This window comes from Ambystoma mexicanum, chromosome 7p, assembly GCF_040938575.1.
Source record: "Ambystoma mexicanum isolate Mex_15411 chromosome 7p, UKY_AmexF1_1, whole genome shotgun sequence".
Classification (NCBI taxonomy): domain Eukaryota; kingdom Metazoa; phylum Chordata; class Amphibia; order Caudata; family Ambystomatidae; genus Ambystoma; species Ambystoma mexicanum.
Genome location: NC_090939.1, coordinates 297,104,189 through 297,128,897, shown reverse-complemented (window position 1 = coordinate 297,128,897; position 24,709 = coordinate 297,104,189). Strand labels below are relative to the sequence as shown.

At 46.3% G+C, this 24,709-nt stretch overlaps 2 protein-coding genes across 4 annotated transcripts in view; one reads left to right on the top strand and one right to left on the bottom strand.

Annotated features, from left to right (window-relative positions):
- Positions 1-12,282, bottom strand: part of RWDD2B (RWD domain containing 2B) — a 179,577-nt gene extending 167,295 nt beyond the window's left edge. The window contains exon 1 of one of the 2 annotated variants that reach the window (XM_069636370.1): positions 12,098-12,282. The gene's annotated coding sequence lies outside the window, so the exon portion shown is untranslated. Of the gene's footprint in view, positions 1-11,864 lie in introns of both variants that reach the window. The other variant, XM_069636369.1, reaches the window with a different exon arrangement.
- Positions 12,283-12,740: 458 nt separating this feature from the next.
- USP16 (ubiquitin specific peptidase 16) overlaps positions 12,741-24,709 on the top strand; it is a 1,134,075-nt gene continuing 1,122,106 nt past the window's right edge. The window contains exon 1 of one of the 2 annotated variants that reach the window (XM_069636367.1): positions 12,741-12,839. The gene's annotated coding sequence lies outside the window, so the exon portion shown is untranslated. Of the gene's footprint in view, positions 12,840-13,003; positions 13,026-24,709 lie in introns of those variants that run through there. The other variant, XM_069636368.1, reaches the window with a different exon arrangement.

The following is a 24,709-nucleotide window of genomic DNA, read 5'->3' as shown; positions in this document are numbered from 1 at the left end:
CCGGTGTCACAAGGCGGCCTTGCACTTCCCGATATAGACAAGTACTACTGGGCCGCTCAAGCTCAATTCTTAAGCCACTGGTATGCTACTGAATATGTCCGCCCACATGTACAAGTCGAACGCGCCTTGGCCTCCCCCGACTTCTTAACAGCTGTCATTTTCAGCAATCTCTCGGTTCCATACAACACGCTAAACACAGTCCTATCCACATATGTCATCTGGAAGAAAATTGCCCGTAAATACGATCTACAGACAAGATACTCCCCGTTACTACCCATCAAGTTTATCCCTGGCATTCCCCTGACCAACGAAAAAGTATTTTTGATATGGCTGGACAAGACCAACATCCAGTCCTTTGACCTCTTTCCAGATGGTATGTTCATAACCCCACAAATGATCAGAGAGAGGGGAGGCACCACCTTGCTCGATATTTTTCTTTACTTCAGGCTGCGACATACCTTGCAGGCCCACTTACCAACATTCCCCCCCCCAACAACCACCGACGTGGACCCTGTTACACAATGTGATCCAGGCCGAGGGAGAAGGGCGGTTGGTTTCCACAATTTACATATCACTGCTCGCGGACACATCTGTGACCGCCATAAGGACGAAACAGAGATGGGAGGCGGCCCTCCATGCCACAATACCCGAAGACGAATGGACCTACATCCTTTGGCAAACCCAAAAAGTAGCCTTAAATACCCGCTTTAAGCAGACCCACTTCAATTTCGTGCATCAAACATACTATACTCCCCAGAAGAAACGACGCCACCACACCGAAGCCTCTGACCAATGCGAAAGATGTGGCACCCCCTCCGCCGACTTTCTTCACCTCGCATGGCACTGCCCGGGAGTCGCCCGATTTTGGTCCTCAGTTTCACAACATACGAGTGACATAATTGGTGAGGTGCTGGCCCCTGATCCGACCGTTCCCCTCTTGAGTATGACAAAAAACCTGCAAGCCCCAGTGAGGAAGCTGGCTTCTCTGCTCCTAGTGCTCGCCCGCAGAAGAATAGCCCTGACTTGGGAGCGCGGCCCCCTTCCCTTACTCACCGCATGGAAGAAGGACATTCTTTACTGTCAAGACATGGATACTGAGTTTACACGGACCCTTCCCCTGCATGCGCGACCTCCTGATATTTGGGGCCCCTACATCAATTACTTACTTTCTGCTCCTGATGTTGTAAACTCCCAATCCTAACCCCACAAATCTTAACCCTGATAAATGTCAGACCCCCGTTATTCATACAAGGACTCAGCAGAACAGACTGGCCTAAAGAACAGTTACGCTGTTAATTACTCATCACACAGATATTGGATGTGCATTGTATGTGCTATGAACGTATTGTTTTTCCTTTTTCTTTCTTTTCTTTGTTAATTGAACCTGTAGATACAGGTCGTTATTGTATGCTTATGTTAAAACCCTAAAATAAAGTGTTTAAAAAATTCATGCAAATATTGGGCTCGTCAGTTTCTCTGCTTGTTAGATCTGATTCTGTGGCTGATGAGTTTTCACTTGACTGCCCTTCATTACCTTCAGTAGATTGGGCTGGCCTGGATAGAGACGCTGGTCTCATCTGGTCAAACCTTTTGGCAAAGGTGTAGACTATTCCTCTTTCATAATCCTCTTTGTCTCTCAGAAACCTTCTCTGTTTCCTCCGTTTGATTTCCTCTTCGTATTCGGCCAAACTCTTTTCCATGCTGCTCCTTAGTCTCCTACCTTCTTCAGTTTTAGGTATCTTTTTTTATTGTTTTTCTGTTTCATTTATTTTTTCCAATGTCTTAATACGATCAGCACAAGCATATTTTACCAGCAACTGTAAAAAGGTTTTGGAACAACCATTGGTAGCAACGCTCCATTTTTGTAGCATTATTGGATTCAATTCTTCAAAGGAGGGAATGGTGAGGATTCTTAAGCCTTGTGGGATTTGGCCCACCTCAATATAATTTTGGAGCGAGTGTTTCTCCCACCATTTACTCACTTCCCTATATTATATAAATACACACACACACACCCTCACCCCCCTCCCCTAGAATGTGGGAGATCATGTTGGGGGCGGGGAGTGTCGCCTTGGCACAGAAGTGGAAAAGTCCCCAGATCCCTAGCAAAGAAGAATGGGTAACGAAATGTTTCTAATGGACAAACTCACGGCCATGGTCAACGATGAATCCGGCAGTTTTCACACATCATGGGATGGGTTAAGGCAGAGATGGGGTTGGGTTGTTCATTGAGGGGATGATTTCTGGTGGAGACCGCAAAGCAACAAGTTATCGATCCTGATCCAGAGCGGAAGGGAGGGGTCAGGCCACCCTTCAAGTGGAAGGGAAGAAGGGGAAAGGCAATAAAGACAAGCTAACTATATGAAGATACACAGCCTCATAAGGACGATCCGCCAATCAGGGTCCTGGGACTGGGGAATGACGGTGTTACACATGGGCACCGGGCGGCTTTGCTCGGTTCACTGCGTTCCCGACTTCAAAGAGGTCGGGTGTCCTTTCTTGCTTCCCCGTTCTGGAGACGCTGGTGCTTGTCAGGGAAACCACGCCGCAGGAGTAAGCGGCGTCTCAAAATCAGCTGACTCTGACGCTCCTTCGGCCACATAAAAAACACATGTTGCGCAAGACACGGCGCTTCTAATTACCGTTGCTAATCTCGCCATCGTTCGTGTGTGCTCTTTTGGATGCTTCCTGTGCCCGACCCCGGACTTGAATATCGCGCGCCCCTTGTCTGCCTTTGGAATTGCCGGCTGTTGACTCTACTTCTGAACGCCTCCGGACCTGCCTTTGCGTTATCCTCTACGGCCAATTTTTCTCCTCCTTGTAAGACTACCTGAAGCCTGACCTCGGAACGCTTTCTGACCTGCCTGTTGTCTGGCCCTTATTTGACTACGTTGCTCCTTCCTGCTGGTTGTGTATTACGTTACACTTGTTGATCCAGTTCTTCTGTTTACATTTCAAGTATTGGCCGGACTACTGCTTCCTCTGTTTCCTGATTACTCTTCTTACTAATTACGGTAAGATATTTCAGCCATTGTGACTTGCCTTCTTAACATACTGCAGTCTTCTGTGAATAGACTTTGTGGATATCTCATTGTGCAAGCTGGACGCTCTGCTGATTCCTTGCACCATCCCGAACCTAGTTGCGACCCTCGTGCCGTTCGGGAAGCTACCCTCTACTAACCTTCCCTGTTTATTATATTATACCTCCGTTGTGTTCTCTTTGGACCTCCTTTCATCCATAAGGGGGTAAGACCTTCTCCTTAGTTTTCTATCAATATTACCCACCTAAATAGAACTTCCAACTTTGAGCCTTTTCTTTTCTTTCTTTCTTTCCTTTAGAATTCCTCCTAAACCACTAGCTGCCAAACCTCTTTCAGGTACTCGCTCACATCCTAGATTTTCATCAATCCTTTTATGTTCTGATTTATTGCCTCTAACCTGTACTTTGTGTTTTTTGCAGCTTGGCGTGGCGGTGTGGTTTCTCCCCGCTCTTTTGGGTAATACACCAACCTGCCTGTTCTATTATTACACAGTCAAGGGGGTCCATTATCTTAAAGAGCCGCCTCAAGAGAGGCAGTCCGGTCTGAGGGGTCCTTTTCTGGACTATACTCAGCAGTGACAGAAGGTTCCGGTCCATTTGGTGTTCCTTCCTCTCAACGCCCCGGCCAGTCCTACAGACGGTGAGTAACAGACGGCACCCGGAAAGGGTGTAAGACTGGCAACGATGCAACCATTAATTGAAATGTCTTCCCTCGAATAAGATACCACTGTTAAAAGATGTTGGGGGAAGGTGGGGGGTGGCGAGGGAGGTTTGGGCGTTATGTTTACCAGGTTATGTATTCGAGCGTATGAGAACTGCTTGCTTCATGACCCTTCACCTGGAATTGTTGAAAAGCTAATATACTGAGTAGGGAATAAAACAGACTTTTCACCATCCAGGACTTACGGCTTATGGACAAGAAACCCCCATTTGAGTTTTGTTGGTTATGGGGATGGGTAGGGTAGGGGTGCGGGGGAGCTGTTATGTTTATAAGGACAGGACAGATAGGATGTTGAAAAGATTGATACTGATGGTCCTTGTGTTTTTGCCTAAAGGCTAATAAAAATTAAAGTAGAAAAAAAAAAAAACAACACATGAACCGAGAATGGACAAACAGACGCCTAAAAGCGGAATGCAAGGCATAGTAAACGATCCCACACAAACTGATGCCTTATGCAGTGTTCCGTCCCCATCCGAGGAAAGGGAACGAGTCCTCGAGGCCTCTAACAAAGAGTTCCCTAGTCAACCTGATGCCTGTGAACCGGATACCTCGCGGCTTCAAAGAAGAGATTCTGAAAAACATAGTACCCAAAAGAGAAGTGGCCTCAAGCGACTTTGACCAAGTAGACATTGCCTCAATCTACCCCATATTTAGAGCCAAACATCAAGATCCTGCGTCAAGTAGAAAAATAAAAAAAAGCAGGCAAAAGGTCTAACCCAGAACCACTGCCAGGAATTGTAATAGGACGACATGTACAAGAAGCTTTGTGAAACATCTAAAATTACCATTGGACCCAAAGCAACAGGACCTGGTGTTGCAAGAAGTCCAAGGAAAATCCGGGAGAAAGAAAACCTGCATAACACATATCAACAAAGCAACACATTGTGAGAAAACAGTTGAGAATGAACTGGTCATTAGTGACTACTAACCCCTTGATCTTCTGATGGAGTGTCCATATACGAAGAAGACCAAGACGATGTACCCAGTAACTGATCTCTACGAAGTTGCAACACTCTCGTTAGAAGAACAGGATGTTGATCTAACCTCATTACCCTCGCCGTTCTTAACATTAGAACAAAAACAGAAGCAAAATAACAGCAAGGCGACTAAGCTGCCGTCGGTGAACAACCTGCTTGCCAGGATGATCAGAAACTCTGCACCTGTCAGAAATAACAAAAGAGTGCACTTTGAAACACAATTTCAAAGGTAATGGGAGGCACATTAAAAGTAAGGCACATTACACGTATGCTAACTGCAAGAAATTATGTGCCACCATCTTCGAGAGCAAACATAGTGATCCTAGAAAGTGTCTTGCAAGCGGAGGATAGCCTCATCCTTAACCGACATAACATCATGTGTCTGCTACATCATATCACAAAGCTGAGAGTCATCCGATCTACCGACATCAAAATCGTCGCCTTCTTCGGGCGATGCTTCACATGGCCTCTGCCGCTTTGGCTACATTAATAATGGAAACCTGTGATCTTCGATCACTTGGTTTTGATGCTAAACATCACAAACAAAACATGCAAGAGAGAGGCCCAGAGAGGCCGCCCAGCCATTACGCAAACATAAGCAACCTACAAAGAGCCAAATGCAGAGCTTTCTTCATCAAGACCAGCAATTGAATCACTAGGAGAGGACATTTTCAAGCTTCTAAGAGATGCTAAGGCATTCAAAATCACAATTAATATGAATGAAACAAATACCACACAAGATTCCAACGATGGAAAAGCAGACCTAATTAGAACCTCTGATAATTGTGACTGAACTGGTTGCCGAAAGCCTTAGCGTCACACCAGCAGTGGTAAAGCCAGAAGGATGTGGACTACTGGACCGTGAGGATTGATTCCTGGAACACGCGAGGCTTCCAAAACCTTAAGCAAGGCCTGCCATCTTTTCTAACTTCTGTAAAAATGCTCTGCCTGCAAGACTCAAGGCTGGTGGAAACCCCCCTTTTGGGTGGCTTTACAACGTATCATAATAAAATCCTGAAGGGGTCTGTAGGAAGACCATCAGCAGGATTAAGAACTTGTGGAAAATTCCTCAAATATTGAAGTTATAAAAGTAATTCAAGCAACCCTGTTTATTCAGGTCTTGATTATGAAACTAGGGACTTGTGGAAACAGATGCTCCTGTAAGCTTTTTGTGCTGTTCAACCTATACTGGAATCCTAGCAACGCCACCTTTGGAGACTTTGTGGATGATGTCACGAATCAGATCGATGAAATCTACGCAAACTACAAAGAACCAATGTTTATTATATGCAGAGATTTGAATATAGTTTGCTTGGCCCACAAGAATTCACTGAGAACAGCCAAGAAACATGCTCGCCTTAATCAGTGGATAAAGGCAATGGACGTGAAACATTTCCACATGTTGAATGGAAACATTTTGGGCGATATCCAAGCCACACTGGACTATTTTTAGGTTTCTTCTAATCTCCCAGGCCAAGGCCAAGTAACATCTATGAAGGACGTTCCAACTACGGCCAACGACCACGAGCCTATGATTTTAGCATGCTTAAGTCCGACAGCAAAACAGCAAATATCTGGCCCCACTCGATTGAACCTGACCGCATATCTACTCGAGTCCGACTGAATATACATGACCCGAACAAACTGGCAGAAAAATGTAATATTTGGTTACAAAGAGAGGAATCAAGTACTAATTACAAACAAGTACTAGCTGTCTTTCAGAGCGCTAAGAAAAAAAAGGAATTATATTCCTCCCACAAAGCACAGTCATGACGAACAGTTGATTGATCAAAGACGCATCATGCTCAAGGACGTGAGAGAATTACAGCATGCTCCTCTAGTGATATGGCAAGATCACATCATAAGGCCGCAATGCTCCAGAATGATGCAGAAAAGAGGACGTCCACAATGGGGGAAAAGAATAGCCGAAACATGTGGCAATAATTGAATGGAAGAAGTCTATCGATGTTACACTTCGGGCTTCCTTGCGGAGTACGACTCCTTTACAAGCTCCTCTTTGGACCAGATACAGATTGCCATGGCGCCTGTACAAACTACGACGGAGTCCGTGTCAGCTGACATGTCCTGTACGTGGAAGACGTATGGCAAGGCACGCCCCCCATAAGGCTTTAAAACCACCGTCTTCGAAGGGGCTTGTTGCTGCTAATTAGCGTTACAAGCTACAGCGGTTACGTCCGTTTACTCCTTTGTGTCTTCTCTGCACGAATTCCTAATCTGCTTACCTGGTTTTCTGACCCTTGCCTGGCTTCTGGATTATCTTGCCTCCTCCTTTATTCCGGTCGTGCTCACCTGGCTTTTGACCCGGAACGTTACTGGATCCCGCTTCCTGCCGTCTCTTGCGGTACTCCATTGAACCACCTTACCTTCCTTGCTATCAATCATCCAGAACTTTTCTACGCCTTATCTGGATGTGTGTGCGCTCAGGTACATACTTATAATTAATTGGCAATTCCATCCCTGCTGTTTATTTTCTACACGACCTTGTTTGGATCTTCACCTTTTGTTGGATTCTGGGACATTGAATGACTATATTGTGAACTTATCTTCAAGTGCATATAAACGCTTTGCTGATACTGCACCAACCTGTCACTAGTGCGACCCTTGTGCCGTTCGGGGCTATTTCCCTATACTAACATTCCTGTTTGTTATTTTCTCCTTTCGTTGGCTTCTATTTTGTATGGACTACTTTCATTCCTCAAAATATCCATATTCAGGTTAGTTGTTATTGGTTCGATACTTTAGGAAGTCTCTTTAGAATTATTTTCCACTCATTGTACTTATTCATTTTTTGTAGATTCATCCCGGGGAAGCTCCACTCCAATACTTATCTAGGTATATTCCTGTAAATACTGCTGTTCTGATTACTTGATTTATTTTCAACACTGTCTAATATCTTTGTATTCCTTTGCAGCATTGGTATTGGCGGTGTGTGTTCTCCCAGCTCTTTCATTCAATTGACACCTCTGTCTGTCCCAATCGAAACAGCAGAGAGGTACATTGTAGAAAAGAGCTCCTCTTTGAGGAAGCCTGAGTCTTGTACTCAGGGGAGCTGGGATGAAAGGCTGAATATCGATTCTTGTACAACCATCATCTCCAAGGTCACTCATCCTCATCTTGGGCCTATTTCGGAGTGGTGAGTAACAATCGACCAGTAAAGCACTATCAAATCCTATTCCGGAAAAGACTTGGGTAGCACCCTTCACATCTCTATACGATGACATCCCTGAAAAAACGTCTATCCCATTCATGAAGCCCATTACATCGTGGCACCTCACTTTCGACATCCAGAAAATGTTAACGATTATAAGAAATGTGAGCAACTCCAGGGCTCATGGTCCAGACGGGCTGACCAATGCCACCTTAAGCGCAGCCCATGAGAAATTGGTGCAATTTAGTTGCATGCTATTTGAAAGAATTGCTCTACAAGGAAAAGTGCTGGACTCTTGGAAAAAGAGTGTCATAATTCCAATATTTAAGAAGGGAGACGCATGAACCCTGCAAATTATAGGCCAATCGCCTTACTAGACGTCTAGGGGAAGATTTTTGCAACTGTGCTGCTAAGACGACTAAATGAATGGACATTAAGAACTGAAGTCCTGGATAGCAGACAAACTGGCTTTGTTAGGGGCGTAGGATGCAACCTCAATTTGTTAGTCCTGAGCTTATTGAAAATGAAGACCCTCCGAGGAGACCATAAAATCTATATGGCATGTAGAGACCGCGAATCTGCATTTGACAGTATTGTGAGGGACCAACTCTGGGCAAAGATGGCAGCAGCTGGATGCCTGTCGGATCTCTTGAGTGTAACGAAAGACTTGTACACCGATACATCAATGCATATCAGACAATCACAAAGGCCTATTAACAGATTCCATCACAATCACGAAGGGCTTAAAACAAAGATATTCAGTTGCAGCTTTCTTATTCAACTTCTTTATTGCATATCTTTAATACATCATGGCCTGAATGTTCACCTAAATAGAATAACCAAATGTATGGTGGCTACTATATGCAGATGATCTGGTGATAGTGGACAGAACCCCTCATGGCCTTCAACAGAAACATGTTGCAGCAAATAGCATATATATTAATCCCCCAAAAAAACACATTCGGAAATATTAATTATCGAGAAGACTACCTCCAAGAAATCCAAAAACTAAGATGTGTTCTAAATGCTCATCGCTTGCACCCAGTGCCCACCATCAAATATCTCGGATCAACGATCAGTGCAAGTGTAATTGAAATGCCTTGGAAGGAACATCTGGACAGGAAGCTGATTAACCACTAACTAAGCAAGCAAAGCTAATAGGACGCAACTATGGCAAGTTCTCACTTCTTCCAATTCTCAGTTTTTATAATCAAAAGGTCGTTCCGAGCGTATTGTACGGAGCACAGTCTGTCTGAGCCTCCCCTGGGCTACTTGCGATCGACTAGAGCGGAAGTACTGGCGATCTGTCCTGCACCTACCAAATGCAGATCCCAAAGCCATCATCCGCCACGAACTTGGACTAATACCTCTACATGCTAGAGTGAAGTGGAAGACCTTGCAACTCTTTAGCAAGATCAAATTGCCTTGTCCCGTCCAATTTGCGCTACTAGCGACAGAATCTGGAAACCAACTCAACTGGATTTTGGATTTATGGACCAAAAGATATCTTGAGATCCTACCGGACTTGGGAACTTCACATGAAACTCTTAAATACAATCCCACTTTTGTGAAGTAAGCCGTGTAGACAATTGATTGGCAGGAAACAGAATAAAAAAGATCACATTCTAAAGTCCACACGCTTATGAAAATGTTGACTGCCTCGTATAACCAAACCCTGGCATATCTGATCAAGTTTCCCCAACGACAACCATTGTGATCTGTTCATGAGATTTCAGTTAAACATTCTAAGCAACAACACCACACTACATAGATATGGCCTGATGGCTCAACTGAGACGCAGACTTTGCAATGCCGATAAAGAGTCTTTAAAACATTTAACCTTGTACTGTAAGGAGTTTCCAAGTTTAAGAATGCTATACCTGGACTTTTATTGATCGGCACAATTTGGACTGGATGCCGAGGTATGGTGGGAGGCCCTGTATGCTGGTGTGGTACCCAGATGGACCTATGCACGGACAAAGTTTTAAAAAATTGCCATGGGCAAATTGTTAAGAATTTAACACGATGGAGGAAGGAGGTTTTTCTGTTAGATATAGGTAAAAACTATAAACTGTAATAAAAAAAATACAAACTACGGGGGAACATCGAAAATTCTGAAAACTTCAAAAAACCTGGCTGTTCAGCTCCAAATGGGATGAAAACCACTGAACATCATCTAAGCACCACGCATCTAATAAATACACAAAAGGAGCTCAGCAAAACAAAAAGGACGGAAAGAACACACCCGACATTAACCAAGAACGAGCAAAGGAACCAGCCCACCAATGCAATCCAACAAGCCAAACTGAACAAAACCCAGCAAGACAAACAAGCGGGAAATAGAAATCCTAGAGTACCCCGGGAAACCCCGATTTGGAAAATCAGATACCATACACCTACAAGGTTTAACCTGCCCGCATTGACCGGGCCTCATCCCGTCTACACAATATTTGTGTAAATCAACTTGCGCACTTAGCATGTATCGGCAGGTCAACCGCCCTTAGCTTCCAGTAGAATAATATAGCTAAGCCTTATGCCCCTTGTTGCGCCCAAAAAGACACTACATAACCTCTACATTATACTGACCCAATCAAAAAGGATGAATTGAGAAGAAAAATACATCAAACCTAATAGACGGATGGGGGCAGGAATGGTTACTAACCTACATATATGAACTAAGAGTGGGGAGCGTGCTGCACCTGAGTGGATAACGGGGAAAACAGAAACGTCTCGCCTGGAAGGGTGGTTGGAGACCAGAAGGGCATCTCACCTCGATAGAGCACAGAAGGTGGAAACAGGGAAGAGACATAGGTCACACTGAATCGAACCGCTGAGGTTGTGAAATGACCCACACATAAAGGAATGCCTTTGGGGGCAGAAACCATGCAGCTCACAGATTGACCTTGGGGAATAGGGAAACACATCTCTCCTGGAGGAACTAGGGGTTTGGGGAGAATTACTACGCACTAGAATTAACGACACGGGGAGGCATACACATCGCATTCAATCAGAACATCAAGGGTTGGAGATGTATTCCCACTTACTAATCATACTAAAAACTCACCCTTCTGCATATGCCTTCTCAAACTCGGAGCTAAACAAAATACCTCTAAAGCACCACAAACTGCATGCACTTTACAACACCCAGACAACGAAACAACCACCCACAATCTCACCCAACACTCAGTGACCGGTCTCTCTGAACTGAAGCTGCCAACAGCACATCTCAGCTGTCTTTCTCTTTTCACCGCTGTGTCCTACTAACAAAACCTGCAACCATCCTAGCATTACAGATCTGGCAGAGCACCAAGAGACCAGGCAGGTTGCAACAGTGCGCTGTACAAGAACCTTAACATTTAAGTCCACATAGATTCCCTTTGATGGCTGTGAGTGAAAAAAAAAGGCATTTTACCATACTATGAATCAAGGTATAAAACTGAATAGAATTGGAAAGAAAGATAAAAACTGGTAAAGTACGAGCCTGGCTATGTGTGGGTTATTTTTGGATAGGGTGGGCAGATTTAAAAAGTAAAACAACAGGCACAGGGCATCTAACATAAAAGTAGGATGAACTCTTTCTTGAAAGTGTCAAGGCACTACACTTTAGTAGCAGGAGAAGGGGGTTTAAGTGTTACTGTTCAAATAAACACATATTATAATTAATTTATCACAAACTAACACTATGTTAAGTTGTAAAATACAGCATGTCTTCTGTGCGAGATTGTGCATTCCTGCCTGCCAGCTATGAAGACCTGCTACAAAAAAAAAAATCGAGACTACTGCAGTGTCCAATGGAAACATAATCTTGAGAAAGGGGGACAGAGCACCAAATTCAGGGACAGTTCCGGCAAAACCGGGATGTCTGGTCAGTGGTGACGGTATATGGGTCGGGATTATAAAACATGAAAAGACACATCAGGAGAGCAGAATATTAATACTGCACACACACATACTTACTGTGAGTGCTGGCTGAGACTACTGATGCAGTAAAAATAAAAACGCTTGAGAAAGTCAAAGCAAAACTCTAACAATTGTCTGCAGGGTCCGTTCTGTACACAGCTGACGCCTCGCACTAGTGGGCATCTACCTCTTCGCTCTGGTAAGAGTCACGGACAGATCTACATTGCACCCAAGGACCGCCCAAATACCCTTCACCAAGATGGCACCGATCCGTTGACTTCAGTACACACCTGTGACGTCACAACAAACGGATGCCGGATACGAAAAGCCGGCTTCAGTTTCCTTGGCCACAAACAACACCACCATAATCCAGATACAGCAGGGCAACCAATTTAGTGTTTTGGCAGCGCAGAGAACACAGAGTCTTTGTGAAAAGGAAAAGAAAATACCTGACCCACAAAGAAGGAGTCATAAATGATGGGGTTTTGCCTGTCCTTTACATGGCCGCCGCTTTAGACACTACTGCATGGGTGACCATGACTGGGCGGTCCATGAAAAAACGGAGCATATACGAGGGCATATTAGGACATCCGTGAACATGAAGGGTTTATCTTGAAAAAGCAACTTTTGCTAGAGATATACATAGGTAAAAAGTAAAGTAACGTAAGAAATATATATTTTAAGTTGAAAAAGATGGTAATTAGCCTTTTTTTACATGAATTTGCTTTGTTCTGAAACCGTATTTTATATATATTTCAAATTCGCTGTACATATTTATGAAAATAAATGTAGCATTTGTCTGACGAATTATCACTTTACTACGGTAAACTTCACTTTCAAGATACCATTATTAAAAATTGCCATCTTGTTGAGGAGCAGAGCTTTATCCTTCTAGCGTAGTCCATTATTTGTGTCCATCAACACTCTACCCTTTAGGCATATTACGTCACAGGACAACCCTCTGGGTGAGAACGGTGTAAGTGACCCGGATGGGGAGGGATTTCGCAAGAGTTGTTAGCCGTGAACTGTAAGGTGAGTTTGGTGAAGGGGTGCTTTAGGGAGGTGGCGTGTCATTTTGTTTTAAAAAATAAAAAAATGTTTTGGCAGTGCCAATTGGATTTCTGCGTGCGACTGGCCCAACAAGGAATCTTTTACCTGACGTTCTGTATGCCAATCCCAGTGGGTACCTATTTGCATCTGTCAGTGCTCTCGAGTAAGGTGCTCAACTTTTAATTATCATTTTACAGGATTCTTCACGTGCGCGCACAACCCTACATCAGAAATATCTCTCTGGGCTGTATGCACGCCTCCTAATTTATTAGCCACATGCTACAGTTGCTGCTAAATCTTGATTTGTGCGCATAACCTATGTATGTAACCACGTTACAGACAGCTACAAAAAGGTTGCAACCCCAACTTTGGTGACAAGTTAGCTGCATATTTTCCTGCTGGGTCCGTGATAGTGCCATCTAATTAATCTCCGAAGACAGCAAATCAGAAATAAGCAGGTTTTCTTACTATCTATGCGATACAAATAGATCTAACGAATTATTGTGTGTACACTGATTTCATGGAGGCAGTTCGATTTTCAATTAAAGGTTTGAGGTTTGTGATCTTATGTTGTTGTGAAATGTGTATTGTATAGCGCATAACTGTCAATGCTATCACTTTGCAGTGCTGTACCCTTTGCTGAAAGTGCAGTTGATTCAGTGCTTAGTTATCCAACAGATCGGACTCTGGTGTGTGGATGAATGGCGCATTTAAATACATATTGCTTTGTGCTGTGACTAGCAAGGGTAAGGCAGAGCGGTTCAAACTGATATTGCATTACCTAGTGCGTGCAGTGGCCAGAGCAGTCCAGGACTCTGTGGTTGGGTCCTCATGTCTCATCGTGTTGGTCCAATGTGAGTGCAAGTCTGACAATTGTTTCTTCCCAGATTTAAGCCTATTTATGTGATACATATTGTTGTAGTGGCAGCAATGCCACACCAAATAAGCAGAGTTTAAGCATAGTGTGCCAACCTCACCAGACACTGAGCAATAGAGGAGACCACACCTCACGTCCCAGCTGCTCTGCACCTGTTGCACCCCAGAGGCTGCTTTTATTAAAAGTATGTGGTGTTGCTCGGGTCATCACCGTGTGGAGTGCTATTGCTGGTAACATGGCCTGTAAACACATCCCTCAACCTTCCAATATAATAAAAGGCCAGATGTTTGTTTGTCTAATGCGTTCATGTGCAATGGAGACTACCCGCTTCATCTGTTGCATTACGCATACAATAATGAGACTTCCAAGTTAATCTTCCAGGTGAATAAAATGTGTATTTCAATAATAACATACAATTAGCTGCAGGAAAGGCCCAAGACAGGGATACCGCTTTAACAGCATACTTCAAGTTGAATGAAGACCATTGTGCTGCACGTGAATTGTATTACTCGGACATCCCTCAACATTAGATATTTGATTCCAAAACCCGCATGTGTAATTCAAGGCACAGAGGAGCATATTCAACAATTGGTCGTACGTACTATGTTGATCTTTCATTGGATTCTGAGAGATTTTGTTTGAGGTTACTACTTCACGTAAAAAGGAGAAAAATCCATTACACATTTATTTTCTTTTAGTTACATTAAAATATACCACATAATATATTAACACTCTGAAAATGTCCTCCTTTAAGCCCACTTACACAGGCTTTTACACTAGTTTATCATAAACAGCCAAATCAAATGAACAAACTGCTGCATTGGTTGTACATTAGTCTTTTAGTCTTGAAAGAAAGCCTACAAGCCATTTTAAAAAGATCCTTTTGGGGAATTGCATTCTAGTATTTGTAGTCTTCAAGATGGGGGTACTACAAGAGTTGTACTCCTTTCTTTTTAACATTTCTATAAGTATTCCTATGTTTCTGGAGCACTTTAATGATGATGTGTGTACATTTTAAGTCCTCTTTTTATAAAAAGAATATTGTTGAAAGGCAAACATTGGGTTGAGGAGGAGAAAGGATCAAAGGGCAAACTGGTTGTGATAATTTATCAGGTTCATCAATGAAAACAAGGCATAAAATAAGCAGTGTCGCATAGCAATTTGCCATGCAATTCTGTACATTTTCTAATTAAATGGACACGTGTAGAACAGCTTGCTATTTACATTACCCAGTTTAATGAAGGCACAGCTGAACATGCATTCTTCTCTTGCCCACATCATCTCTCCCTCTTTTCTCTGTTCACTGCAAGTTCACTGGCGCTAATCGAGAGAGAGTGCAAAAGTAATCCTCTCCTCCAGTCTTAAAAGTGCCAAAGGCCAAAGAAGGTTTCGGCACCACCAATGGTGATAAACACTTTCATGGTTATACAAGGCTGGAATGATGTGCTTGGGTCTAACTGGCTCGGTGTTGAGGGCTGTTAGCAGACCTGCCCTCCACCGAAAGTGGTATTTAATGCTATATTGAAAACCATATCGATGACGGGCAAGGGTCATCTAGTCCACCTGAAGTTGGCAGTTAGCCTTCCTGCCGCAACACCATGCTATGTACTTGGTCTCAGGCTCTGACATTCCTTTAACATTGAACTTTTTGATTTATGAAACATCTGAGCTTCTCCTTGCAGAGCAAATGGGGAGTCGAGCATGTAGGTCATACAATATACGGGAAGCTGCCCTGCGCAACACCAACTGGAGCATTGCACTGAAAACCTGTTTTCAGAGCCTTTTTAATATATCTATTTGTGTCCATTCATGCAGCTAACCTTTACATTTTACTCTCCTCTCAATCTTCAGCAGTACACAAACATTCTGTATTGTTCATTTTAGGTCTTTGGTCCAACTAACCTCTAGTGACATTAAAAATATTAGTACACAATTGCTAATCAAATCTTTTTTTTTTTTTTGTTGCTAATCAAGAAGAGTTTAATTTGCAAACTCTGCCAATCAATTTTTGAAAACTAATTTATGCCTTGTAAAAGACTGAAGAGGTTGTTCTCCCTGTTCCTTTGCTGATTTTCAGGGTACAAGTTGAGGGTACATGTGGGTTGTGGCGTTCTCCCACTTTTTTCACAGTGTGGACACCATCCCCCTTTGGGTATATTTGAGGCTGAAATGCAAAAAGAGCATGTTTGCTCAAGTGTTTGTCCACCAGGATTTTAATCCAGATCCCCAAGTTCTTTAGGCACACACTTAACCACAAGACCACATGAGCGTGTCTTCAAAGCATATGTCTTATATTGGTAATTTTTTTTTCTCCAATTACGTTTTCATGGGGGTGATGCATGACCTGTTTACAACATCAAAGAGAAAAACTCATCACCCCCAGCTTTAAACCCCCCCCCCTCCCAGACCATCCGCTGTCCCCAAAACAACATTGGTCCAGTTCTGCATTGACTATCTCTGTGGTGCTTGTGGGGTGTTGATATGTCAGGCTGCATATTTCAGTGCCTCCTATCTCTCTGCCCGCCGTCTGGCGCCCAGAGTTCTAGCTCAGGAGTGCCCTTAGTAGTCTTGTGCCTCTCTGTCCTTAACAAACTCTATAAAGGGGTCCCATATCACCGGAAATGTCTGGTATTTCCCTTCCTTTAGCGCTCCCACTTTCTCCATAGCCAGTATCTTCCATGTCTTGACCCACCAGCATGCAGTTATGGGGCCTTCCGTGTTTTTCCAACTTTGAGCTAGGGTCAGTCTTGCTGCCATTAGTAATTGCGTGATGAGGGCGGCCGTCTTTCCGGATGCTGGATAAACCCCTTCTACCACCAATAGAATCGCTTTTGGATTGTGTGGGAGTTGTTGCTCCAGTATTTCTTTGATGTACCCCAGGACCTCCTTCCAGTATATCTTTGCCTTGGGGGCATTCTCACCACATGATATAAGTCCCCTCTGTGTCTGCATTGCCTCCAACACGGTAGGATGGGGGGATAGTAGGAGGAGTTTATTTTATGTAACCTGTAGGGCGACAGATACCACCTGTAGCATAGTTTTTAAGCGGTTTCTTTGACTGTGGTACGCACCGATGATTTCTGCGCTCTCCTCCATATTTGCCCCAGTTTTTCCTCCCTGATGCGAGTGCCAAAGTCCTGCTCCCAATTACCCTTGTATGCTAGATGGTCCTCCATTTGCACGTTGTCCAATAGTCTGTATATTTTGGAGAGCGCTCTCGCTGTTTCCCCCTCCTGCAGAGTCAGTTCCAGACCCACCGGGTTTCCGGTGGCCGCTTTCTTCACTTCCTTCTGAGATACCCAGTGTCTAATACATATGTATGTGTAACGGTCTTTCTCGCCCACTCTGAATGCCTGTTTACATCCTCAAACGTGAGGGGGTTACCAGCACAATAGAAATCTTTCAAGTGGAGCATCTGTGGCTGCCCCCAGTTAACCCAGAATCTATTTTCTTCTTTCCCAGGGGCAAAGTCTTGGTTGTGTGCCATCGGGGCGAACGGGCCTAGTCCCGGAGTGATCTGTTGCTTTCGGAGCGCTTTGTCCCAACCTCTGTGCCACCTGGGTGCCTCAAGGTGTGTCTCAGCCTCTCTGGCTGGCGCACATAGTGCATGTAGTGTGCCCAAGAGGATGCCGGTTGCACAATGCCCGCCCAACCCTGTAGTCTATTTCCCCCTATCCATTTCAATATGGGTGCCACCTGGACCGCTAATATGTATCTCCCAACCTCAGGTACTCCCAACTCCCCCAACAGTGGTGGTCTGGTTAAGATCCTTTTTTGCAGCCTAGGTTTTTTCCCATGCCATATAAAGTTCACTATCAATCTCTGTAAGGACCTAACCATTCCGGGAGGGAGCTCATTACATATAGGAGACTGGGCAGTAGCGTCAATTTAACCGCGGAAATGCGGGCGACCCATGATAGATCCTGTGTATCCCAGCTGTGGAGATCTTCCTTCAATTGTTTCCATGGGGGGGGGAGGTTATGTTTGCCCCGTAAAGGGTCTTCTATGTTGTTGTTAGCTGGATACCCAAATATTCGATTGTCGGATTCCCAGACAAGGGGGTACAGGGTACTCATCGTTTCTATCTCCCCGGTGTCTTCTAAGAGGTTCAGGGCCTTGGATTTTGCAAAATGTATCGCAAAGCAGAGCCCTCCGCAAATGCATGCAGTTCGCCTAGGGCCTTGGGGAGTGATCTACTACTGTCCCTGAGGAACAACAGGTTATCATCCGCATATAGCGCTATCTTGTGTGATGTGCCGCTCCCCGCCCCCTCTCCCCCCTCCACCCCCCCCGCTCACCCTTGTCACCTCCGGGTCCTGCCTAATGATTTCCGCTGTTGGTTCCATTGCCATCGCGAAGGTAAGGGGTGACAATGGGCAACCATGCTGTGTGCCCCTCCGTATTTCAATTTTTTGAAGTGGTGCCTTTATCAAGTTTGAAGGTTGTGGAGGGGAGTTGAAAATTAACCAGGACCGTCCTACTAAAGGTGGGATCGCAACCAAATTTCTGCAGGGCCAACGACAGTATGTCCAGTCTAGGCTTTTGCCCCGTTCTGTTGCCTCTGTCAGTTATGTCGACTGCCCTTCTGACGTTCTCCTGGGTGTGGCGACCCTCTATAAAACCCGCCTGGTCCCCATGAATAATTTTGGGTAATACTTTCGTCAGTCTAGTAGCTAAGACGTTGGCATATAATTTAGCGTCAGTATTTAGTAGGGGTATCAGGCGTTAGCTAGCGCACTCTGTGGGGTCCTTGCCTGGTTTTAGCGCTAGGATCGTAATCAACCTCCCCATTTCAGGTGTGACTGTGCCACTCTCTCGAATGTGGTTAAAGAGTCTGGTCAGTGGCCCCACCAGTTGATTCCTAAACGTTTTATAATAACTGTTCCCCAGCCCATCCGGGCCAGGGGACTTGTTTGGGGGTAGATGTGTTATGGTGTCCCCTACTTCCTCTGCGGTTATGTGGGCTTGCAACATGAAATTATCTGTTTCAGAAATTTGTGGGAGGGCGAATCTCGACATGTATTTTTTTTTTTTAGCTTGTAGGGGGAGGTCCTCCTTTTGTAGGAGGTCCCAATTGAACTTTTCCATTATCTCCGCTTTATCTTTCTCTAGCACACATAACTCGCCCTATAATTTTTAAGACGCACTATATGATTTTGGACGCTTTGCTTCTTCTATTTGGTCGCAAAGAACCAGTTGGCTTTACCACTGTGTGAGTAGTATGACTGTTTGGTGCGTAACAGGGCTTGTGCCGTGCAGTCTGCAGCGTAGGCTTCTAATTGGGCTCTAATTTAGCGAAGGGTTCTCAGTGCTTTCCTGGTGTGTCCGGCCTTAAGTTGTGTTTCTGCCACCTGAACTTCTGCCTCCAATTTCTTCCTTATGAGCTCCCTCTCACGCATGTGTGCCGCTGTTCGTGTTCAGCCCTGACTACTGCCTTTCCTGCGTCCCAAATCACCCCTCCAGTCTGGTTTCCCGTTATCATTTTCCCGGAAGTAATTGCAGTATATTTCTTCTATGTGTGCCTTGAGTGCAATGTCTTTCAGTATTATTTCATTTAGTCGCCACTGCTTTCGTGTTGCAGGAGTGTGCTTCTCTTGCACCATATGTATTAGGACTGGGGCGTAATCAGAGAGGTACGTGGCCTCTGTTTGCACCTTATTTATTTGGTGGATTAGCGTGGCTGAAATTAAGATCATAACAATTCTCGAATACCCCCTGTGGGCTGCTGAATAGTGGGTGAATTACTTCTCCTGTTCGTGAAAGAATCTCCAAGTTTCTATCACCCCCAAGTCCTGGAAGAGCCTACCCAAGGCCTGTCTATTCCTGCTGTCCGCTTGCATGGGTGGGAGTGTCTTGTCTAAGATTGGGTCCATCACACAGTTTTTGTTTTAAATGTTTTTATTTGTATTTTAAAATCAAACACACTACAACTGTTTCAAAACATAGAAAGCATCATATTCCAGCACATTTTCATAACAACTCCCCCCTCCCCCCTTAAACTAGAGCCGGTTCTCACATGTCGCTTACGGGAGCATCATTGGGTAGCACAATACTTAGGCAGTCATCATCCGGGTCCTCTGTTTCGTTGTCACCCTGGTGAGGGTTTGCCAACGGGGCCACCAGTTGCCGCCAGGCCAGCAAGGGCCCTACTTCCTCCTCGCCCCCCCTGGTGACCGCTTCAAACCAGACTACAGATTCAGCTTCCGCTCACTTTAAGAGGTCCGTCCACCATAACTCCACCCTAGGTCTGTGGGCCGCCTTCCAGCCCATGGCAATCCTACGTTTGGCCAAAACATAAACCAGGTCCTTCATCTTGCTTATGTGTTTCAAATGCCGGGATCTAGGAAAAAACCCAAGCATCCATGCCCAGGCCGATTCCACATCCAGCACCACCCACCCACCAGCCAGTTTCGTCTTGACCTCGTCCCAAAATCTATGCACCTCCGGGCAAGCCCAAAACATGTGTAGCAGTCCCGCATTCACCTCTCCACACCTGGGGCATTGCTGCGTAGCTGGTCCCCCAAACTTTGCAATCTTCCCGGGGTTAAATAAGCCCTGTGGGTAACATACAATTGAAGCTGTTGGAATCTCGCGTTTCGGGACACCTTTTTGTGGTACCTCTGGGCCCGTTCCCACTGCCCATCCGTTATGGGTCCTGCCACCTCCTCCTCCCAATCTTGTCTCAATTGGAGCAACTCCTTCCCTGCCCTTACTCGCAGGAGCTCATATATCCTCGATATTTCGTGCCCGCCCTCTGATACATCATACATGGTTTCCAGGGAGGCGTCTGGGTCTTCCGCTAGCACTGTCTCAGGCCATCTTTCTCTAGTCTTTCTCACAAGCCTAGTGTAGGTTATATATTGGCCACCATGTACTCCCGTCTCTTCCTGCAACCTCTGAAAGTCCACTGCCTCCCCTTCCTGCCATCGTCCCAGAGGGTGGCTAAGCCTACCTGTTCCCGGTATCTGCGGACCGATTCGAGTAGTTGAGGGTCGCTACCGCCCCCCCCCCAATCTTCCATGTCCTGTGCCAGATCTCCCAGCCTCAGTAGCCGCCCCTTGCCCACCAGTTTGTCTCTGCACAACCACACCACTTCCATCAGAAAGTATGGGGCTGTGTCTCCACGCAGGAGCCTGGCTTCCGCCGAGTCTTCAGCCGAGAGCCACCTGGCCACGTACTGCAGCTGCCCCGCCAGGTAATAGAGTTCAAAATTAGGCAGGCCTATCCCCCCGCCTGTCACATGTGTTCTGGAGCTTCCACAGAGCAACCCTATTCCTAGAGCTGCCCCACACGAAACCCCTGCACACGCTATGAAGTTTCGCGAATAGGCTCCTAGGTATCAGAAACGGGACGTTTACGAAGAAGTGCAAAATTCTAGGCAGGACCACCATCTTGAGCAAGGTCACCCTCCCCATCATGGTCGGGGGCAATCTGGACCAAAATACCATGCTGTTCTTGATCCCCTCTATCGCCTTTTCCGTGTTGTGCTTGTGTTCTGCCTCGACCTTGTGGTAAATGTTTATTCCCAAATACCTAAATGTCACGGGCTGCCATGGTATTGGCAGGACAGGCAGCCTCTGCACCGGGACATTCCTATATCTGCCCAAAGGGAACAGACTGGACTTTCCAGGGTTCACCGATATTCCCGAGAGGATGGCGTACCGTTCTATTACCTCTAGCACGTACTGTAGGTTTTCCTCTGGGTAACGCAAATAAAAAAGCATATCATCCGCATATAATGATATCAGATGCTCTCCACTGGCAGTGCTTATACCCACCTCCCCATATTGTTGTCGCAGGCATATTGCTAGCAGCTCTAATGCCAGTATATATAGCATGGGTGACCAGGGGCATCCTTGTCTGGTCCCCCTGCAAAGTTGCCAAGAATCTGAGACTGTGGACCCTGTCTTGACCCTCGCCATTGGGGTGCTATAAAACAACTGGACCCATCTGAGGTACCCAGGTCCCATTCCGTACCCCTTCAGGACCGCTTTCAGCCAGGGCCATCGTACCGAGTCAAAGGCCTTGACCGCGTCTAACGACACTATAGCCAGCTCGCCCATGTCTTCCTCAGTTTGGTCTATGACATGGTGTCACCTCCTGTGGTTATCGGTGATGTTCCTACCTGGAACATATCCCGTCTGATCTGGGTGTATCAGTTTCTTAATCACCCTCTTCAGTCTATTAGCCAGCACCGCCGTGAGTATTTTGCTGTCCTGTTTAAGCATGGACAACGGTCTGTAAAACCCGCACTCCACGGCCTGCTTGCCTGGTTTGAGGAGTGGGATGATTACAGCCTTACAGAGGGACAATGGGAGTTCTCCCTGCTCATAGGCCTCGTTGAAAGTGGCAAGCAGTGGCTGAAGCAACTCTTGCTGGTATGTTTTGTAGAACTTGCTGGGCTGCCCATCCGAACCCGGCGCCTTGCAAGTGGGCAAGTTCCGAATCACTACCTCCAGCTCATCCGAGGTGACTGGTGCGTCTAACTCAGTGCGTTCTAGATCATCCAAGGTGGGCAGCTCAATGTCTCCCAATGTGTCCAGTATGTCTTGACACATATCCTCCCCCGTGTCCTCATACAAGTGTCTGTAAAACTTAAGGAATTCCTCATTTACCTCTTTCTGGGTGTTGCATATGCAACCTCTCTCGTCCTGGATCTCACTTATCACCGAGCGGGGGGTCTCACTCTTATACAGCCAGGCCAACAGTCTGCCTGGCTTGTACCCCCCTGCGTGTATCCTCTCCGTATATTTCCTGTAGTTGAGCCTGCACAGTCTATCCCAGAGTGCGCTGCAGGACAACTGTAGCTCCTCTACTTTGGTCCTATTACCATGAGCGGTGCTCTCGCAACGCGTGAGATCCTCTAGCTCCCTTTCCACGTCCTAAAGTTCCCTTTCGACCCCCCCCCCCTGTAGCCCCTTAGCTTGGGAAATAGCTACCCCACGCACCACCACCGTAAACGCTTCCCACAGTGTGCCCACAGAGCTTACGCTTCCCGTATTTATATCAAAGTACTCTTCGATGGCATCCCTCAGGCCCTCCCGAAACCCCTCGTCCTGCAGAGCTTCGGTCCTAAGTCTCCATGTAGGGATCCGCGGTCGTGGGAGCTGGTGTCTCCAGTCTACCACCAAGGGCGAGTGGTCCGATAGTATTCGGGCCTTGTATTCCGCCCCTTCTATGTCGCTCACTATCTCGGCTGTTACAAACATGTAATCTAACCTAGTCTGCAAATCATGTGGCGCTGCGTAGTGAGTACTGTCTATCTGTGGGATGCAGCCTTCTCCACACATCCTCTAGGCCTAGGTCTTTCAGTAAGGTACTCGGCGCTTTAGCCGCCGGTGCCGTTTTTCCTGCCCTGTCCTTGGACCTGTCCATTCTGGGATCTGCGGTACAGTGGAAGTCCCCTCCCCCCACCCACACTACCGTACTCCCTGCCAGGGAGCCAAGTTTACCATAGAGGGTCCTAAAGTAAGCCGCTGTATCATTATTGGGGGCTTACAAATTTATGATGTGTACTTCTCAGTTTTCCAAGAGACCCGTTACCACCACCATTCTACCCTCCGGGTCCACCGTAGAATCAAGCACCCGAAACGGCACATGGGGCGCCACCCAAGTAATAACCCCTCTAGCATACGCCGAGTACGCCGCCCCCACAACAGTGCCCTTCCATTTCCTCCTGACCACCTCCAGCCTTTCCCTAGTGAGGTGGGTCTCTTGCAGAAGGGCTATGTCTACGCGCATCCTCTTTAAATACAACATCACTTTGTTACGTTTAAGGTAGCTGTTGAGGCCCCGTACATTCCAGGTCACAATTCTGAGATTACCCGATGCCATCTGGTCGGTCTATCTCCATCCCATCCCTTCCCATAATGCTCCCTACATAGGGTTGTTCCATGGCTCTTTCCCTTCTATTCATGAACAGTGCCCTCCTCCCCTCTTCCCCAACTTCACACCACTGCACACAACTCCCCCCCCACCCCCCCACCCCCCGCCAGCCCCCAACAATAGCCCAGCTCCATCCCTGGATCTCAGGCCTACCCACGTCTGGACCCGTCTCGTGTCTGAGAACGAGGACCCTGCGGGGTGTCACCAATCTAACAGTGACCAACTAAATATACTACTATTGGGTGCAGAGGTTGCTCCCCAGGAGCTCCCAGTCTATTTAGGAGAAGTGAATTCAACGGGACCCGCCGGCAGATACTGTGACCCCCCCCCCCAAGCACAATATCATACTATATTCCAGTCCCAATGTCATAACTATGGCCTCACGGGCGCCTCTGCAACGTGCTACTTATCTCCAGCCGCTTCTGTCTGGGCATCCGATTCCTGAGGTTGACCTTGCATGACCAACCATTCCATCGCTTCAGTCGGCGTCTCAAAGAAGAGGGATCTGTTCTTATGAAACACCTTTAGCCTGGCGGGGTAGAGCAACATGTAGCAGTGGCCTGCTTCTCTAAGCCTCCTCTTCACCGTTCCAAAGTTCATTTGACTCCGTTGTACGAGCAGCGTATAATCCGGATACGCCGTTATATTCGCTGACCCCCTTTCTATCGTGCCTCCTTTCCGGAAAAATTCAAGAATCTTCTCGCGGTCAACATAGTTCAGGATCTTCGCGATCAACGGCCGTGTGGGGGGGGGCTCCTGGAGCCGGTCTCCTGGTCAGGGCCCTATGCGCCCTTTCGACCGCGAACCCCTGGGTCAGCTCCCCGCCTGTAATCTCCTGTAAGAGCATAGTTTCAAAGAAATCCGTGGGGTTCGATCCTTCCATTCCCTCCGGAACCCCCACTATGCGAATGTTGTTGCGCCTGGCGCGCCCCTCTGCCTGCTCTGTCCTCCAAATTGCCCACTCGTTGCACGAGGGCATGAAGTTCCTTGGCGTGAGTATTGCACGCCTCCGTGGTCGGGGCCAACTCCTTCTCCAGTTCCCCAGTGCGCTCTGCGATCGTCCACACGTCCTGGCGCAACAGGTTCACCT